The sequence below is a fragment of the Nilaparvata lugens genome, chromosome 13 (genome assembly GCF_014356525.2).
Source record: "Nilaparvata lugens isolate BPH chromosome 13, ASM1435652v1, whole genome shotgun sequence".
In the NCBI taxonomy this organism is placed as follows: domain Eukaryota; kingdom Metazoa; phylum Arthropoda; class Insecta; order Hemiptera; family Delphacidae; genus Nilaparvata; species Nilaparvata lugens.
The window spans coordinates 6,453,364-6,473,449 of record NC_052516.1 but is presented as its reverse complement, the minus strand read 5'-3'; the positions used below and the strand labels follow the sequence as shown (position 1 = coordinate 6,473,449).

The 20,086-nt window shown below is 35.8% G+C and overlaps 1 protein-coding gene across 3 annotated transcripts in view; it reads left to right on the top strand.

Annotated features, from left to right (window-relative positions):
- Positions 1–675: 675 nt before the first annotated feature.
- The window catches only part of LOC111060337 (acetylcholinesterase), a 517,878-nt gene continuing 498,467 nt past the window's right edge, over positions 676–20,086 (top strand). For 2 of the 3 annotated variants that reach the window (XM_039439675.1, XM_039439674.1), the window contains exon 1: positions 686–923. The gene's annotated coding sequence lies outside the window, so the exon portion shown is untranslated. Of the gene's footprint in view, positions 924–20,086 lie in introns of all 3 variants that reach the window. The other variant, XM_039439673.1, reaches the window with a different exon arrangement.

Genomic DNA, 20,086 nt, shown 5'->3' with positions numbered 1-20,086 from the left:
ACATGGTATGCTGGAGGGGAAACAGTTTGGCGGCTGATTGATTGAGTACTTTATTCATGAAGATTACAATATATACTGGCTTATACAAAAGCTTACAATACAGCAAAGTTCTAGATGAATTTAAATCCCGGTCCGGGCAAGATATTTATCTCGGGCCACTCCCGTGTTTCGGATGGACACGTTAAGCCGTGGGTCCCGGCAGCCTAAAAAGCAGTCGTTAGGTCATGTCAGAGGCCCTGAAATTGATCAGTTGCGACCTGAAAACTCTGACACCAGACCTGAGCCAGCCAGGTCACTCGATATTATTATTATTATTAGATGAATTTAAAACATAACATAAACTAAGAAAATAATCATTGAACTGTACAATGATATAGAAAAGTCAATTTGGAATAATTATAAAAGATAATATTGTAATGCATCTACATAATTGGCAGAGCTTTGGACATATCAATGTCCATTCTTTGGGAAGAATATTAAAAATATCCTTCCAACTAACTCTCTACCAAAAGGGATAAGGGAATGATTCGTGGGTATGATAGGGAAAAGGGAATAATTCGAAGGTAGAGCAGGGAAAATAGGGAAGATTATGGTATCCCTGATTGGCTGAGGGTAATTTGAGACTGGTAGGTTGGTAGAACTGCCTGCTCCCCCTATCATCTCGTATGGATGTCCAGTTCTCCGCGGTTGAAGCAACTGATAAGGACATCCAGTGCATGTCTTATCACGGTCCGGTGTGATAGTGGTTCAGATCAGGAGATTTTCTCCTCTCGGCAACTCTCCAAGGAGCTAGGAGGCTAGGAGGAGGCGATTTCCTCCTCACTTCAACCGGAAAACTCGTCGGAAAATCTGTTAGAACTGTTTAAATTCGTCTGCAGGTGTCGCTCCAGTCGCGTGAGATACAAGGTCACCGATCAACGTAGGTGAGTGTTCAAAAATAGTGCTACATAAACCTGAAATTTCAATCAAATTTATTGATTCTCATTTAATTTGTTTACAATACACGAAAGACACATTCGAAATAGAAAGGTTATAAAATAACTCAACAATGAAAACAGAGAAATGCACAGAGGCATGTTTCAGAAAATCTGACTGAATATAACTTGTTAATAAAATTATTATAATAATTATTATTAAACGAAAATCCAAATTGAATGCTGTGAATCACCCCGAAGACTTCTGCTACTGCAAATATCGACACAGGGTGAATAGCTAGATGGAAATTCAATGAGCGCTACAATTCAAAAATTACCGGGAATCGAACCCAGTACCTCCTAATTGCCGGTCAGGAATGCTTACCCTTACACCAAACTGACAATCTCTGAATAAAACTTCAACTGAGTTGTGGTCGATGTTGTAGAAACGTTCCATGATGAAATAAAAAAAAGTGTAGAAAACTGACAACATCTATGTGTTTTTATTTCAATCTCTGAATATTTCCATCCAGCTGTTAACCGTGTTGTCAATATCTGCAGTAGCAGAAGTCTTCGGGGTGATTTACAGCATTCAATTTGATTTTTTCAATAATAATTATTAATTCATTAGCATTTGAATAATTGCAAAATCTCAGTAATCTCCATCTGCAACATAATAGCATTTTCAAAATTTATGAAGGGACAATAATTTTGGGCATAAGCCAGTTGTGCCTTCTCACATAAGTGTAATAATTGTACATGACTATGACAATAAATCAATAAATAATTCTCACTAAAATTTATTCGAAAACCACGGAATACACATTGGAAAAAGAACATTATGCAATAATACAACAATGAAAGGACAAAAAAGTTGTACAGGCTAATTAGTACAACATGATGTATCATCAGTTGAAACAGTTACAGTTTTTTTTCTACAAATCATCCATGAATAGAAAGTGATTATCTAAACTTTTTGTGTAGTTGAGAAGTTGATATTGTGGTAATTATTCATATTGAATGAAAAAGACTAAGAAATTGTCAAAAAAGTTTATCAGAGTTTATCAGAGATTGACAATGGTGTAATAACCGAAACCGGTCTTTCTAATTATCAATAAATCAGTGGTTTTTTGACAATTTCTTAGTCTTTTTCATTCAATATGATTATCTAAACATTTCCTAATCAGATATTTAGTTCTTGATAAGATCAATCAACCTATCTCGGGCTATGTGTAGCCTTATCTAAATTTGGGAGAGGAATAGCACAAGGTTACCTTATTTTTCACTCCCTATTATTTTGATGATGTACATATTGTATCAATCAATAAAGAAAGAAAGGATTATTAGTTCTCGTTCAATTTGTCTACAATTCAAGAATTACACATTGTAAAACATAAAAATTATACAATAATCCAGCAATGAGAACAAAAAAAAATTGGTACAGACTAATTAGTACAACATGCTGTATCACTTGAAAGATTTCCAATTCTCTCTCAAATTTATCTATGGACTAGCTGGTAACCTGTGGTCCTCAGAGACTCAATCAAAAAGTTGACAAACTGGAAACTAGACGTAATGAGATCCTGAATAATTGAAAATAGGCCGTTAACAATTCTCCTTAAATTAAGAATCTATATGCAAATGCGAAATTTCAAGATAACCAATTGAGTAGTTGAGACGTGATGATGCCTCATTCGTGAATTTCCTTTCCCCTGCATGTATAAACCAATTCTTTCCTTCATTATAATTGTAGATAGATCATCATAGAATCAACACTCTTATTGATTTATCATAACAGACCTGAACACTCCGGCCCGGAAGCACAAAAGCCGGTTAAATCTTAAACGTGATTAATTTCACGAGATCCAATCAGAGAAGCCGTATTTTCTAAAAAACCTTCTATGATTGGTTCTCGTGGAAATGACGGTTGAAATGTTAACCGGCTTTTGTGCAACCGGGCCTTTATCAACTTTATTCCTCCCAATTGAATGAAAAAGACTAAGAAATTTTCAAAAAACACAGATTTATTGATACTTAGAAAGACCGGTTTCTCTGATAAACTAAAACTAAATACAAGAGCAGCAGAATTTATACAAGTAGGCGAGTATTGCTATTGGTCAAGGGCATGAACGCCTGTCATTGGCCCAGCTAGACAGTCTCCTGCCACGCAACTACACAAAAAGTATTCCTCTCAATTTCAGAAGAAGACCTTGAAAATTGTTTCGGCTTGTGAACAAACGCGAACCGATAGAGCTGTTGCTGAGTGCTGATTTGAAATCTTATCCACAAAAACTCTAGATAACCTGTAAACGATCAAGCATTGACTGTAATTGAAGATAAATTATTAGGAGCAATATAATTCAATACAAGTAACTGAATGTTATTCAATTACTGTAATATTCAATAGGTAATTCACTATGGATTCACTCTTCTGATTAAGAACAGAAAAAACTTATACGTCAAGCCTTGATTGTTCAACGAAGTGAAAATAGTATTTAGATAAGTAAGTGCATAGAGAAAATGGCCCACATGAATAAAACCAGAGCATATGCTCATGAGCAAGAGCATGGAGCATAAGGTTTTGCGCATGAGCAAAAGGTAGAAGCAAAAGCATTATTTTGCTTATTTTTATATGAATAAGCTTTACCTTATACTCTTACCTTATGCTCCTGAACTCTGAAGCAAATGCTCACGTATTTTCAAGATTATTCATCAGCTGATTCGCTTTTGTAGCCTTACTTTGTTTTTTAGCTCATGGAAACGCTAAATATGCAAGTAGTTTTCTATTTATGAATAGAGTTTTAGATTAGTTGAGTTTAGAATTTTGAAATTATAGCGTGAAAAAATGTCATCTCTATATATACTTATAATATCAATAGCCTTCCTATAACCGTCTACACTCTCATCTTCTTAAATGCCTATTTCCTATTTTGTGATGAAATCTTTATATCTTTTGTATTTATTCTTTTGTAAGGATAATGGTGATATATATCATGGTTGAATCTAAAAAGAGTTTTATAGTTCTCAACTATTGGTTGTGATCCTATCTGGTATAGTTTCCTCTTCCTCATACGAATTAGTTGAGCCATTTCACTATGAGCAAAAGGTGATAAGATGCTCTAGACTAGACTCACCTTTTTTGAAGCATTTGCTTCAAAAGTTGAGCAAATGCTCTAGTTTACCCATACAATTTTGAGCAAAAGCTTTTACTTTTGAGCAAATGCTCAAACTATTTTTTTGATGAGCATGAGCAAAAGGTTTTGCTCACGTTTATTCATAGAAAATGAAGCAAATGCTCCATATTTTAGAAATATAAGCAAATGCTCAACTTTATTCATATGGCCCAATAATATGTTATAAGAAGATATCCCATGGTATAGGGCGTTTATGTTCTAGATTCCACTGTTAACCCAAGCCGATATACCCAGTAGTTCTATCTTGTGAAGCTATGTGATGCTTGTAGTCTCTCAGTCATGTGCCGTTCTTAAGGTGCGTACAGATATACTCGCCGCGAACATGAGCAATTCACTTTCAATCAGCTGATTATATCTGAATTTTTACAGAAACGGTAAGATACAGATATAAAAAGCTTGGCATCAGCTGATTAAAAGTGAATTGCTCATGTTCGCGGCGCGTATATATGTACGCCCCTTTACACTCTCAAAATACTCTGTTGAATTACAGTTTAAAATTCCTGTGGAAGCAAGCTATTGAATCAGATAAGCTATGAATAGCCAATCCTGACATTCATGAAATAGACTCTTCACTGCGAAATGCATGAAAGTCCACCACAATGAAAAATAGTTCGGACTCCCTGCCTGGAAATGAATTGATTTTGAGCAATGATTACTATAGGTGCATACAGATATACGCGCCGCGAACATGAGCAATTCACTTTCAATCAGCTGACTATATCTTTATTTTTACAGAAACGGTAAGATACAGATATAAAAAGCTTGGCATCAGCTGATTAAAAGTGAATTGCTCATGTTCGCGGCGCGTAAATCTGTACTCACCTTAATACGGTAAAATTCCATTCAATAGAAGAGAAGACAGTATTTATCTACACATTTTCCAATAATGCAGCAGATATAATATTAATTATTTCAAACAAATTAACGAACTTACATGTATGTGACAATGAATAAGATCATCATCAAACTCTCACCCGGCCAAAGCAGTAATTATAGACAGTAGTCGACAGTAATATTGGCTAGAGTTTGAAACATAAACGCCCTATACCATGGGATATCTTCTTATGCTTTCTTTTCTATATGATACAAGATACTAGAAGATACTAGAAGAAGGCATAATTACCCTGAGAAAAACTAAGAAGAAAGAATTGAACGTGACAAAGTACGAATAACCAAGAAGAAAGAATTGAACGTGACAAAGTACAAATAAATTGGAAGAGAATATGGAAATATGATAAAATAATAAGAAACGGTTGAGATTGTCCCATTCTATGGCAACAGTTTGTGATACAACTTTGTATTCTGCCAATAGATAGCAGCACATGCCGGGTGACATTCTCAACTCCGCCTACTCTTTCCTGATTGGTCGATAGCTTGTCAAATGTTATTCCAAACTCGGCCAATAGCTGGCAGCAATTGCTGGCTTAATACAATGATTCTTAATTCATTCTTGAATAGCTTGAGAGCCTTACATTTGAAAAGATTGATATATTTTTTGATTCACAATATCAACACTTCATGTAACTTCAAATTTGTACTGATACTGTACTGTACCTCAGTTCTAAAATGAAAATCACGTTTTGAAGTCAATGGGAATGATAGGGCTACAGCGTTGCCGATTCTCTGTTGCCTTCGTCTTCCATATTAAAGGCCCAAATTCACCAAAAACGAAAACTAGGTTTGAGCGGCAGTTGGTTCTGAGTCAGATGATTTTGAATTGGTTTTGTAATATTAATTTTTGTTCTGGGTTTACACCAAAGTTATTAACAAAATGTGAATAACTTAATCCTTATAGATTCTATTGGATTGAACATAACTTATCATACATATGATGAACATATGTGTTTGTCAAGTTCCGTTCAATCTGATAGAATCTATAAGGATCAAGTTATTAACATTTTGTTAATAACTTTGGTGTAAACCCAGCTTAAAGATGCATACCTCTTCAAGGTCTTTGATTGAAACTATAGACCTTATGCAAATACAGTAATAGACTGGCTTCTCCACACATCTGTGTAATCACTTGTCAGCTGATTTATGATGAATAATTCTATAGTCTGATTTCTACTCTAATATTGGCGTATGAAGGAGGCTCCTTTCTCCTTCTCCTGGTGTAAACCCAGCTTTAGAATCGACTGACGCTCAAACTTAGTTTTCGTTTTGGTGAATTCGGTCCTAATGCACCTGTGAACTTAGTTATTCCAGTATCTAATGTGATATAACTAATTTTTTGTTGATGCTTTTCAATAATGATCAGCTTTATCTCAAATATGTTCCATTCTTCAAAAGAATTGAATTCACCGTGATTTCACGATGAACTTTCATTTAGTGAGGTCCACGTTATAATGGCAGTGTTTGATTAGCAATGGTATTGCTATCCTTGTCCTATCATTCTAAAAAGTGGATAGCGCTATCTCCTTATCACTTTGTTATGTTGCCAGATCGTCTTTAAGCAATGTACAACTAATAATCTATCAACGAAATATTTCATTTTGATTATGAATCTTCATTATGAAATTTTTGAAAAATGTAATTTCTTGCCTAATAAAATATAATTAATTATTTTAACGAGAATGAACAGTCAATATTACATCGATAAACCTGTATCAGCTACCATCTACTATAGAAGGCATTGACAAGACAGAGGATCTGCAACGTTTATCTCCTATCTTTCTCTACTGCCATTATAACGTGCACCTCATTATAGGTGGGTAATAATCTTTCTCGATATTCAACAGAACAAATTATTAGGCAACAGTAAGGTGTTAGGAAATGATAAAGCTATCTGCTTTGTCCAATGATAGGCAAGGATTGGAAACTAATAAATGATGTTGATCAGGTGCTGACTTCTTGACGTCAATTTCACTATAGGGTTTGTAGCTACAATTACATTAGAAGAGTTTGTATGTACTTTTAATCGTTCTCTCTTCATGAGAAATATATATTTATTTATTTATTTATACGTGGATACAATAACAAATCATATAAATATGATTGGGAAGGAACGACAGGCTTGGCCCAAAACTATTCCATTCCCAAATTTTGATTACATGTCCAAAAAATAGGTTATGTTTCTTCTGTAAGAAGTTCAAGCTCAACTTTCGTCCAAAAATGAATATGAGATGCAAATTTTGAATTTAGAAAAATTAAAACACCAAATTATAGTTGAATATTACACTTAATTATCACTACACACTGCACTGCGCACTGCATATTGAGGTCCACGTTATAATGGCAGTGTTTGATTAGCAATTGTATTGCTATCCTTGTCTATCATTCAAAAAAGTTGATAGCGCTATCTCCTTATCACTTTGTTATGTTGCCAGATCGTCTTTTAGCAATGTACAACTAATAATCAATCAACGAAATATTTCATTTTGATTATGAAATTTTTGAAAAATGTAATTTCTTGCCTTATAAAATATAATTGATTATTTTAACGAGAATGAACAGTCAATATTACATCGATAAACCTGTATCAGCTACCATCTACTATAGAAGGCATTGACAAGACAGAGGATCTGCAACGTTTATCTCCTATCTTTCTCCACTACCATTATAACGTGGACCTCACTATAGGTGGGTAATAACCTTTCTCGATATTCAACAAATTATTAGGCAACAGTAAGGTGGTAGGTAGGAAATGATGAAGCTATCTGCTTTGGCCAATGATAGGCAAGGATTGGATACTAACAAATGATGTTGATCAGGTGCTTGACGTCTTCTTGACGTCAATTTCACTATAGGGTTTGTAGCTACAATTACAAACATTAGAAGGGTTTGTATGTACTTTTAATCGTCCTCTCTTCATGAGAAATATATATTTATTTATTTATTTATACGTGGATACAATAACAAATCATATAAATATGATTGGGAAGGAACAACAGGCTTGGCCCAAAACTATTCCATTCCCAAATTTTGATTACATGTCCAAAAAATAGGTTATGTTTCTTCTGTAAGAAGTTCAAGCTCAACTTTCGTCCAAAAATGAATATGAGATGCAAATTTTAAATTTAGAAAAATTAAAACACCAAATTATAGTTAAATATTACACTTAATTATCACTGCACACTGCATATTGAGGTCTATGTTATAATAGCAGTCAAGGAAGTCAAGAATCAAGAGAAAGAGGCAGTGTTTCCGATTCAAATGCCTTCAATAGGGGTTAGCTGATACCGGTCAGATATATGTAATATCAACTGTTCATTCTCTTTCAAAATAATGAATAATAAATTTATATCTTCCAATGATTGAATAAGTTTCCATAGCTTAGAATGAATAACTTGTTAGCTGATCATATTCATAATATCAACAGTTCACCAAAACTAGAAAGATAATATGAGAGACTAGCCGTCAGGCTCGCTTCGCTCGCCATATCCGTCTAGCAAGGGGGCTCCGCCCCCTGGACCCCCGACTGGATCGTCCAAGAATGAGATCAGCAGGCTCGCTTCGCTCGCCTGCATTTTTCATTTTGGCATTTTTATCATATGTTAGGACAATCCAGTCGGGGGTCCAGACTAAACGGCTGGCTAAACGGATATGGCGAGCGAAGCGAGCCTGAGTTCTAGTAATATAATATTCCCAGGATTGAAGAAGTAGTGCCCAATCAATTTTTCCGCGATGAATGCATTTAAATCTTCAACTTGGTGCCAACCTAACAAAGTCAACTCAACTTAATGCCAACCTGAAAAAGTTATTAATTTAGTTGCCAGTTAACAACTGTTTCGAAGAGGTACTTGCTCTAGATTATAGTTCTATAGTAACATATGATATGGAAATTTCAATTATAATTAAGATATTGGGAGAAGAAGAATATACATGCTAAAAGACGAACTTTAAACCCTTAAAAACAACCCTTAGAGTTAAAATATTGCCAAAAGATATCTTAGTGCGCCTCTAAATGGCCAACTGAACATACCTACTAAATTTGAACGTTTTTGGTCCGGTAGAGACCAAAGTTTTTTTAGTTATGCGAGTGAGTGAGTGAGTGAGTCAGTCAGTCAGTCAGTCAGTGAGTGAGTGCCATTTCGCTTTTATATATATAGATCAACTGTTCATTCTCTTTCAAAATAATGAATAATAAATTTATATCTTCCAATGATTGAATAAGTTTCCATAGCTTAGAATGAATAACTTGTTAGCTAATCATATTTATACATTAACAGCTCACCAAAACTGGAAAGATAATATGAGAGATGAATAACAGTTGAGAAGGGACGTTCATAAGAGAAGGAACCCAAAAAGGATCGCAGTCTCCAGATTTAGGATGTTCTAGAGATCCCTTTGCTAGAAACTTTGGAGTCACCATCAAAGCGTTGCCAAAGTTTAACCCAATATGGGAGGTTTCGTCCCAAGCATCAGACTTGATTAGCCCCGTGTAAGGTCGCACAGTTTACTATAGTGAGGTCCACGTTATAATGGCAGTATCTGATTAAAATTAGTGTTGCTATCCTTGTCTATCATTCCACAGAGCAGATAGCGCTATCATTTTTCAGTTCCGCAACATTACTAGATCATTTTTAACAGTGTAGGAATATAATTAACAGAATAGTATTATTCCAACTAATAGAAATTCATAATCTTATCCTTGACGAATAAAATATAATTGACAAGAATGAATGGTTGATATCACATCAGATATACCGGTATGAGCAATATTCTATAGAAGGCAATGGGAAGGCAGAGAGTCAGCAAAGCAGTTCCCCCTATTTCACTGTACTGCAATTTTATATTGTGATTCTGGCTATCTGGAAAAATGTTTGTATTACTGTATTTGTAAATAAAATACTTTGACTGTTTATTATTATTTAGCGTATGACAGATAAACAACAAATATAATATAGCTCATGAGTTTCAAATGCCTAGATATACACTGTATATTTCCAAATTCATACGGGATGCTTATGAAATGTAAGGGATGTTCATGGACAAAGTGCGGTGAGTGATTCAATGGTGAGAAGATGGGTCTGACAGTTCAATGACAAACGTAGTGATGTGCACGATGAAGAACGAAGTGAGCGTCCATCTTTGGTTACAGAAGAACTGGTTCACGCGATTCATGACAAGATCCATGAAAACCGAAGGTTTACAATTAGTGCTCTCGCCATGGAATCTCCCCAAATTTCACGATCACTGATGCATGAAATTGTTACCGGAAAACTTAAATTTCGTAAACTTTGCTCACGTTGGGTACCAATGATTCTTACTGAGCAAAACAAATCAAAACGGATGGGTTGTGCACTTCAGTTCTTGACCAGTTATGCTGAAAGCGGCGAAGAATGTCTGACACAGATAGTCACAGGAGATGAAACTTGGGTTTCTTACGACACTCCTGGAAGTAAGCGGCAATCAATGGAATAGAGGTACACTTCATCCCCAACAAAGGTTAAGCAGAAGCAAATCTTGACACCTCGAAAAATGAGGTGCACAGTTTTCTGGGACTGGAAAGGCATTTTACTCATTGATTTCTTACCGCGTGGTCAAACAATCACAGCAGATGCTTATTGCGAGAGTCTTCGGAAATTGCGCCGCGCAATACAGAATAAGCGCCGAGGATTGCTGTCAAAAAGGACATCGCACGACCACACACTGCAAATGTGACAAAAAACCTCCTACAGGGATTTGGTTGGGACGTGTTTGACCATCCTCCTTAAAGCCCTGACCTCGCTTCTAGCGACTTTCATCTGTTCTTACATCTCAAGTCTTTCCTTAGCGGTCAACACTTCAACAATGACGACGAGCTGAAAAAAACTGTTTCCAACTGGTTGAAGACACAGGCGGCAAATTTCTATGAAGAAGGTATACAAAAACTTGTGCCACGCTATGACAAATGACTGCAAAATCTCGGTAGTTATGTGGAAAAGTAGTTTAAGAGTTGTAGAATTTTGTGCAATGAATAAATTTTCTGTATCTGTACACAATTTAATATTAATACCAAACGGAACTTACTTTTTGCACCTACCACGTATATATTTCCTTGTCTTTTTTCATTCTCTGGTTGTAAATCATTGGTATTCAGAGAAATTATTACAGTATTGATCATAAAGCTATCAATATTATGAAAGAAGAGTGAAGGTACACTTGTTTTATAGTGAGGTCCGCATAATATATAACTTTGTCAGTGGAGAAAGATATAGGATAAAAGCGTTTCTAATTCTCTGCCTTGCCACTGCCTTCTATAGAGGATAGCTGATACTGGTATATCTGATGTAATATCAACTGTTCAATCTTGTTTAAAATTATCAATGATATTTTATTCTTCGAGGAAATATATTTTTCAATGATTGGATAATACATTTTCTTACTTGAGATAGAATATTTTGTTAATTAGTTATATTCCTACATTATGGAAACTGGAAAGGTTGCGTAGCTAGAAAAGGATATCGCTATCTGCTTTCTCGAATGATAGACGAGGATGGCAACACCAGTGTTAATCAAATACTGCCATTATAACGTGGACATCACTAAAGTTACTATAGTGGGGTTCACATTATAATGGCAGTGGAGAACAACGTTGCCGATCCTCTCTGTATTGTCAAAGCCTTCTTGACGGTAGCTGATACAGGTTTATTGATGTAATATTAACTGCTCGTTCTCGTTTAAAATAATCAATTATTATATTTTATTAAGCAAGGAATCATATTTTTCAATTACTTCATAATGAATTTCCATAATTAAGATGAAATATTTTGTTAATTATTAATTCCATGTTGGTTATCCATCTTGTTTGTTTTCACTATTATTATAACTATGGTATTTTAATATAACTTTAAAGTGAGAAAAACACTCACATTCTTTGGTGTCGCGACGACCGTTTCGTGCTGGTATTGCACATTCTCAAGCCCGACAGAAACTGAAGTATTTAAGGTTAAGAGGGTGAGTATTTGGTCAGAGTGGTGGTGGAGGGGAGTTTTGGCGGTTGATGGAGGTGGATTTGAATGAGTTTGTCGAACAGGGTGTGGGAAGAAAGGTGATTCGATCATTGAGAATATTGTTTGGCTGTTGTTTGGTGTACTTGTATATTTCAAACTATTCCAGTACATCTAGTTTTCTAATTAATTCTACATTGTTAAAAGCCGATCTGTCAACAGAGTGAAGCGAGAACGAGATAGCGCTATGTGCTTTGTTGAATGATAGACAATGATAGCAATACCATTTCTAATCAAACACTGCCATTATAACGTGGACCTCACTATAATACAATTCAATTGAAACTCAGGTGAAGTACTCTACCTGTGCTCAAGTAGAGTGGCAGACAGACAATCACATCAATTATTCACCTCTTGACTCTGTGTAGACAAATTGAGCATAAAGGGTTTGCATATCTCTCTGGAGATCTTGGAGACCGCTCCAATTGGGTCACCCTGCACTCTGTGACCTCCAAAGGGTCAACCAAGGGTCACTCCAGTGGGTTACTGCGAAGGGTCACTCCAAACGGTGGTAGTGGAATTTCAAAAGGGTCACTACTCCAAAGGGTTAGTCCAGAGGTTGATAGTGAAATCACTTGTTCAGATAACAGGTAACAGAACTACCACTTGTTTCAAGGGTTTCCTATACCTATACCATAAAGTAAGGAAATATTAGGTTTATTTCTGTCTATCTCTGTCTATACCTGGAGTGAGGTCCACGTTATAATGACATTGAAGAAAGATAGGAGATTATAGATTGACAGATAGGAAAGATATAGATTGAAGTAAACTTACAGTTCACTTAGGTACTGTATTTTTTCAAGACTCAGTAATGTAATTTTGTATGTACAGTTGCTGTAAAATTTGATTTTATCTTTTGTCTTACTATAATCAATATTTGACGTTGCCTATTGTTCTAAGAATTTAACGGCAATAAAATCATATTTATTTATTTATTTATTTAGGTGAACAACGTTGCCGATCCTCCGTCTTGTCAATGCCTTCTATAGACGGTAGCTGATACATGTTTATTGATGTAATATCAACTGTTCATTCTCGTTCTTTCCCGTTCAGGAAGTATTACTCCTTGAATATATTAACAAACGAAAATCGGTCAGTACATTATTTTCCTCATTTTTTGGGGAGAAACAATAACATCAACTACGCCTTCTTAAGTTCCTTGATGCGAGGAATTCAAATCTGCAAACGGTTTAACGAAATTCAACTCCGTTTAGGAGATATGACCCCTTAAATATATTGAAAAATGCAAATCGTTCAGTGCATTATTTTTCTAAAGAGAAATAACATCATTATAAACAATGCCTTCTCATGGTGCTCGACGCGAGGAATCCGAATTTGCAAACGGATAAGCAAAATTCATTCCGGTTCAGAAGATATGCTCCCTTAAATATCTCGTGAAACGCAAATTTGTCAGTACATTATATTTGTCATTTTTTTGGAGGAATAATAACATAATCAATCACGCCTTCTTATACTCCTAAATGCGAGGAATCCAAATCTGCGAATAGATTGACGAAATTCTTTCCCGTTCAGGAGATATAACCCTTTAATTATATTAAAAAACGCATATTTCCCACTACATCATTTTTCTCATTTTTTCAGGGAAAATAATATCATTATCAAATCTGCCTTCTTTTGCTCCATCATACGAGAAATCTTTAAACAGATGAGTGTAACAATTCTTTCCCGTTCAGGGGATATGACCACTACCTCCGTAAACAAAGCCGTAGTGCATTCGTGTGACGTCAGCACAGGAAGGGCTCCTACATCAATAAAAAATTGGCTGATTTCAGCTGATCTATATCAGCTAGTGTTTCTATTGGTGTAGGAGCCCTACCTGTGCTGACGTCACACAAATGCACTACGGCTTTATTTACGGAGGTGGTGATATGACCCCTCAAATATATTGAAAAAATCTGGTGTGGCGCACTCACACAACTTTCCTTGCCGTTATGAAAATTGATCACCTGACGCTAGTGTTCCAGCGCATCACAAGTCTACTATTCAAAGATTTGAGCCAGCTGGTGACAGGGCAATAACGCTGGAGACACACATGAGGTCTGCTATCTCTTAATAGTGAATGATTTAATAGAATCAACAATAATTTGCAATTGAATAATCACTTTTTCTCGAATTTAAAGCTTATTTTCAATTCTAGGTGAAAATGTTACTGAACATTAATTGTAGAGATTTTCATGCTCAATCTACTCCACTTGATTTTTTTTGTTTCAATTGTATCTGAAGCCTGATAATTGGGAATCTATCTGCATTGCTGGGGCGGAGCTCCTGAAATTTTTACAGATAATATGGGACTTGTGGCAGTTGATAGAGCTTATCGATGACTATTTTAGGTATGAATTTGATCAAAATCGTTGGAGCCGTTTCCGAGAAAATCACGAAAAACCCTGTTTTTGACAACATTCTCGCCATTTTAGCCGCCATCTTGAATTGCATTTGATCGAAATTGTTCGTGTCGGATCCTTATAGTGGAAGGACCTTAAGTTCCAAATTTCAAGTCATTCCGTTAATTGGGAGATGAGATATCGTGTACACAGACGCACATACACTCATACACACACACACACACACACACACACACACACACATACAGACCAATACCCAATAACCAGTTTTTTGGACTCAGGGGACCTTTAAACGTATAGAAATTTAGAAATTGGTGTACCTTAATTTTTTTCGGAAAGCAATACTTTCCTTACCTATGGTAATAGGGCAAGGAAAGTAATATGGAAATTGGTCAGTTCATTATTTTTCTCATTTTTTTGGGAAACAATACCATCGTCAACTCTGCCTTCTCATACTCCTCGATGCAAGAAAACGGAATCTGCAAACAGATTAGCGAAATTCTTTCCCGTTCAGGAGATATGACCCCTCAAATATGTCATAAAATACAAATTGGTCAAAACATTATTTTTCTAACTCTCTTTGGGAAAACAATATCATTATCAAATCTACCGACTTATGCTCTTCAATGCGAGGAACTCAAATCTGTAAACGGATCAGCAAAATTCTCTCCCGTTCAGGAGATATAACCCCTTGAATATGTCGAAAAAAGCAAAGCATATTCATAGTTCATTATTTCTCTAATTTTTCGGGGAGAATAATATCATTACCAACTCTGTATTCTCATGCTCCGTGATACGAGGAACCCAAATCTGCAAACGGATAAGCAAAATTCATTCCGGTTCAGGAGATATGACCCCTTAAATATCTCGTGAAACACAAATTTGTTATTACTTTATTTTTCTCATTTTTCCAGGAGAAACAATACCATCATCAATTCTGTCTTCTTCTACTCCTCAATGCGAGAAATCCGAATCTGCAAACGGATTTGCAAAATTCTTTCCCGTTCAGGAGATATGATCCCTTAAATATAGTGAAAAACGCAAATTGGTCCAGACATTATTTTTCTAATTCTCTCGGGAAAAACTATATCATTATCAAATCTGCCTTCTTTTGCTCCATGATACAAGAAACCTTCAAACAGATGAGTGAAACAATTCTTTCCCGTTCAGGAGATATGATCCCTCAAATATATTGAAAAATGGAAATTGGTCAGTTTATTATTTTTCTAATTTTTTTGGGAAACAATACCATCATCAACTCTGCCTTCTTCTACTCCTCAATGCGAGAAATCCGAATCTGCAAACAGATTAGCGAAATTATTTCCCGTTCAGGAGATATGATCCCTTAAATATAGTGAAAAACGCAAATTGGTCAAGACATTGTTTTTCTAATTCTCTCCGAGAAGACAATATCATTATCAAATCTACCTTCTTATGCTCTTCAATGCGAGGAACTCAAATCTGCAAACGGATTTGCGAAATTCTCTCCCGTTCAGGAGATATTACCTCTTAAACATATAGATATGTTCAACAATGTTACAATGTTTACACTTTCAGAACTGGCTTGGTACTTCAAATCACTGGTACCACAATACAGCTATTATCATAGACCAAGTGAACAGCTAGATCTGTGCTATGATGTAATTCTCTTGCCCAAGATGATGAGGATACACCTTGATATACACTATTATAATCTGTGCATATTGCGTATCACAGTTACATAAATTTCTTGCTGATGTGGCACTCTCTCCTCCTCATAATTAATTCCTCCTCCTTTTACTCCTCCTACTTCTCCTTCTCCAACTCCTCCTCTTCATCCACCTCCCCCTCTTCATCCACCTCCTTCTCCCCTTCAACCCTGACTACCAGATTCAGCCGATTCAGCATTTCTGATCCGAGAAACAGCTTCAGATATCACAGAGCACTGTTGTCATGTCTATTCACAGTCGCTGCTCTCATAATAGGATTAGTATTACAGGAGCCTGTAGTCAAAATCACTACAACTTGTCAGGATTCCTCGTTAGCAGCATTATTGCGTCCCCATTCAAACAACACTGACAGAATGTATTGTAGGAGACCGAGGTGAGATTCAATTAGATCTGTCAGAATTCCACGTTAGTCACATCAGTGCTTCCCCATTTGAACAACACTGACAATCTCTCGTGTGGGACCGTGTAGAGGGATTCAATTAGAATTGACAGAATACCTCGTTAGCCTCATCAATGCTTTCTCCTTTGTACAACACTGACACATTGCGATGTAGGATGACGTCACAGACTAACCATGTCTGGTTTAGCTCATCCATGTGGTTGATAGTTTGTGGTAAGGGGGGTCGAAGATCAGGGATTAGGGATGCTGGGGGGAGGTTTGAGAAATCAGGGGTACTGGTAGAGGGGGTCAGAGGTCAGGGGTCACTCAGACCCCCTATCTCACAAAGGTCAAAGGTCAAGAGACGGACAGACCATAGAACACATATGTTCAGGTGACATGGACCACTTGTATAGTGAGGTCCACGTTATAATGGCAGTGTTTGATTTAGCAATGGTATTAATATCCTTGTCTATCATACGACAAAGCAGATAGCGATATCCTTTACTACCTATGCAACTCTGCCAGATCGGTTTTTAACAATGTGGAAATGTAAATTATTATAGAAAAATATTGAATCTCAATCATGACAATTTATTATTTGAATATTGAAAATAGATTTTCAACACGGATAGAATATATTGATGATTTTAAACTAGAATGAACTGTTCAATATCGGAAACCGAGCTTCGCTCTGGAGTACATAAGCATAAAATATCCATTACGAAAGAAGAAATCATAATAACATTTATAGTTCATACAGAAATGTTCTATTTGATCATAGTAAATTGAGATTAATTCCCAGAGGAATGCAAAAATTTCCCTCACAAAGGCCCGGTTACACAAAAGCCGGTTAAATTTTAATCCTGAACAATTTCACGTGAACCGAATCAGAGAAGATATCATTTCAAAAAGATGGATCCACTGAAATTAATCAGGATTGAAATAACCCAGCTTTTTTGCAACCGGCACCAAGTACCTGACTGAATAATTACAAAATTTCAACAGCTGAGTCATAATTTTGACACAGTCCCACATACATGAACTTGCTCACTCACTTCCATCATCAACAGACGACGATATAACTATTATCAGCTATTTTTCCAAGGATGAATAATAACTATCTTTTTAATGACCTTCAGCGAGTTTTTTCAGGAATGAGACCTAGTGAAATCGAATTTTTATATTGAAAAGCTAGTATGTTCTGAATTTCGTGAGAATCGTTACAGCCGTTTTCGAGATCCGGTGAAATACAAACATATAATCATCTAAACATCCAAACATCTAAACATATAAACAGGAATTGCTAGTTTTAGGATATAACATCAGATATACCGGTCTCAGATATCCTCTAGAGAAGGCAGTGCCAAGACAGAGAATCAGCACCGCAGTTCTCCTATCTTCCTTCACTGCAATGTTATTCTGTGGACCTCACTATAGTTCCAGTTCTAAATCTCGGCCTGGTTGCACAAAAACCTGTTGAGTTTTAATCTCGATTAAATCCCACGAGAGCCAATCAGTGGAGGCTTTCTTCTTGAAGAAGATTTCTTCGATTAGCGCTCGTGACATTTAATTAGGATTAGAAGTCAAAAGAGTTTTGTACAACTGGATGTTAAGTCTAGAAACGTAGACCACCTAGATTCAATCATCAGTATCCCTACATTGAGGTTCACGTTATAATGGCAGTGTTTGATTAGCAATGGTATTGCTATCCTTGTCTATCATTCATCGAAGCAGATGGCGTTGAAGTAGTGCAAACTAGCGCAAAGTAGATATCTCTTTCTCGCTTTGATTTGCTGCCAGAGCAGTTGTCTTTCAACAATGTAGAACTATTAATTAATTAACAAAATAATTCATCTTATATTATGAAAATTAACTAAAAATCTATTGAAAAAATAATTTCATGCTTGATAAAATATAATTGACTATTTTGAACGAGATCAAACAGTTAATATTACATCAATATACTCTGTATCAGCTACCGTCTATAGAAGACATTGACACGATAGAGGCTCGGCAACGTTGTTCCCCAATCTTGCTCCACTACCATTATAACGTGGACTCTCTAGAACTCATAATCATGAAAAATAGAAATCATACAACAAAAATAATCAACTCAACAGTCAAGACAAATTTATTAATTGGAGTGGAATAGCGCTGTGACATTCTGCATTCATTTACAACAATAATATTGTGAGAAAAGGCGAGAATTAAAAAACTGGAAAAACAGAGTTTCCGTTCCAAATAACTGGGTTGTAACACTTTTTTCTGCCCTTTTCTGCTATTCCTCCTTCTCCTTCTTCTTCCTCTTCTTTTTCCTTCTCCTTCTTCTTCCTCTTCTTTTTCCTTCTCCTTCTTCTTCTTCTTTTTCGTCTTCTTCTTCCTCCGCTGTCTATTTCTTCTTCTTCTTCTTCTTCTTCTTCTTCTTCTTCTTCTTCTTCTTCTTCTTCTTCTTCTTCTTCTTCTTCTTCTTCTTCTTCTTCTTCTTCTTCTTCGTCTTCTTTATCCAGTGGACAAGAGCGTAACAAACAAGTGTTGGAGAGTGGGGGATGAATTGACGCAGTCGGGTTGTAAAAAATAAAGAAACAAGCGCGCTCAATAATTCAGCGCGAAATAAGGTTGAGGGTTGATGGAGCCTGGGAGAGTATTATTAAGTTCTCCATCTTTATTTTCAGTATTCTTTTTCATTTTTCTCCTGAGTATTCTCTTTTTCTTTATCTATCCTCTCCTATCCTCTTTCGTCTCACCAGTTATTTGTCCTTATTTTTGAGAACGTCCCTTTGAATTAAGTATCGAAAGCCTTAAGGTGCATACAGACTTATGCACCACGAATACGCGTATTTCACATCTCATCAGCTGATGCTATGCTTTTGATATTTGTATTTGTACAGAAACAGTGAGATACCGGATGTAATAAGCTAATCATCAGCTGACATTTGATGGAAAACGTGAAGCAAAGGAAGAAATTACATGAATCTTATTGGGAATTTCCTCTTCTTCCCTCAGGATTAGATTTGAACTGAAAGTTATCCAGTTATTGACGCTTTAAGTAGGCCTATTAAGTAGGTTGACTGTGAGTAGGCCTATTAAGTAGGTTGACTGTGAGTAGGCCTATTTTCAAAGTATTGAGAAATGGATAGATCTTGAGAATTAAGGTTGATATTATGAAAAACATTTTACTAGTTTTCTTCCAAATTTCATGTAGAATCTGTAGTCTTTGATGATTACACATTCGTTAGACATTCTATATTTATCTCTTATTTGGTAGAGAGTTAGTGGGAAGGATATTTTGAATATTCTTTCCGAAGAATGGACATTGATATGTCCAAAGCTCCGCCAATTTATGTAGATGCATGACAATATTATCTATAGTTATCACAAGTTGCTTTTTCATATCATATACAGTTCAATAATTATTTTCTTAGTCTATATTATGTAAATTCATCTATAATTTCGCTGTATTGTAAGCTATTGTATATAAGTGTATAAGCCAATATATATTGTTGTAATCTACATGAATCAATGTGTTCAATCAATGTGTTCAAACATGTACTCAATCAATCAATCAATGAATCAATCAATCAATTCTCACAAGA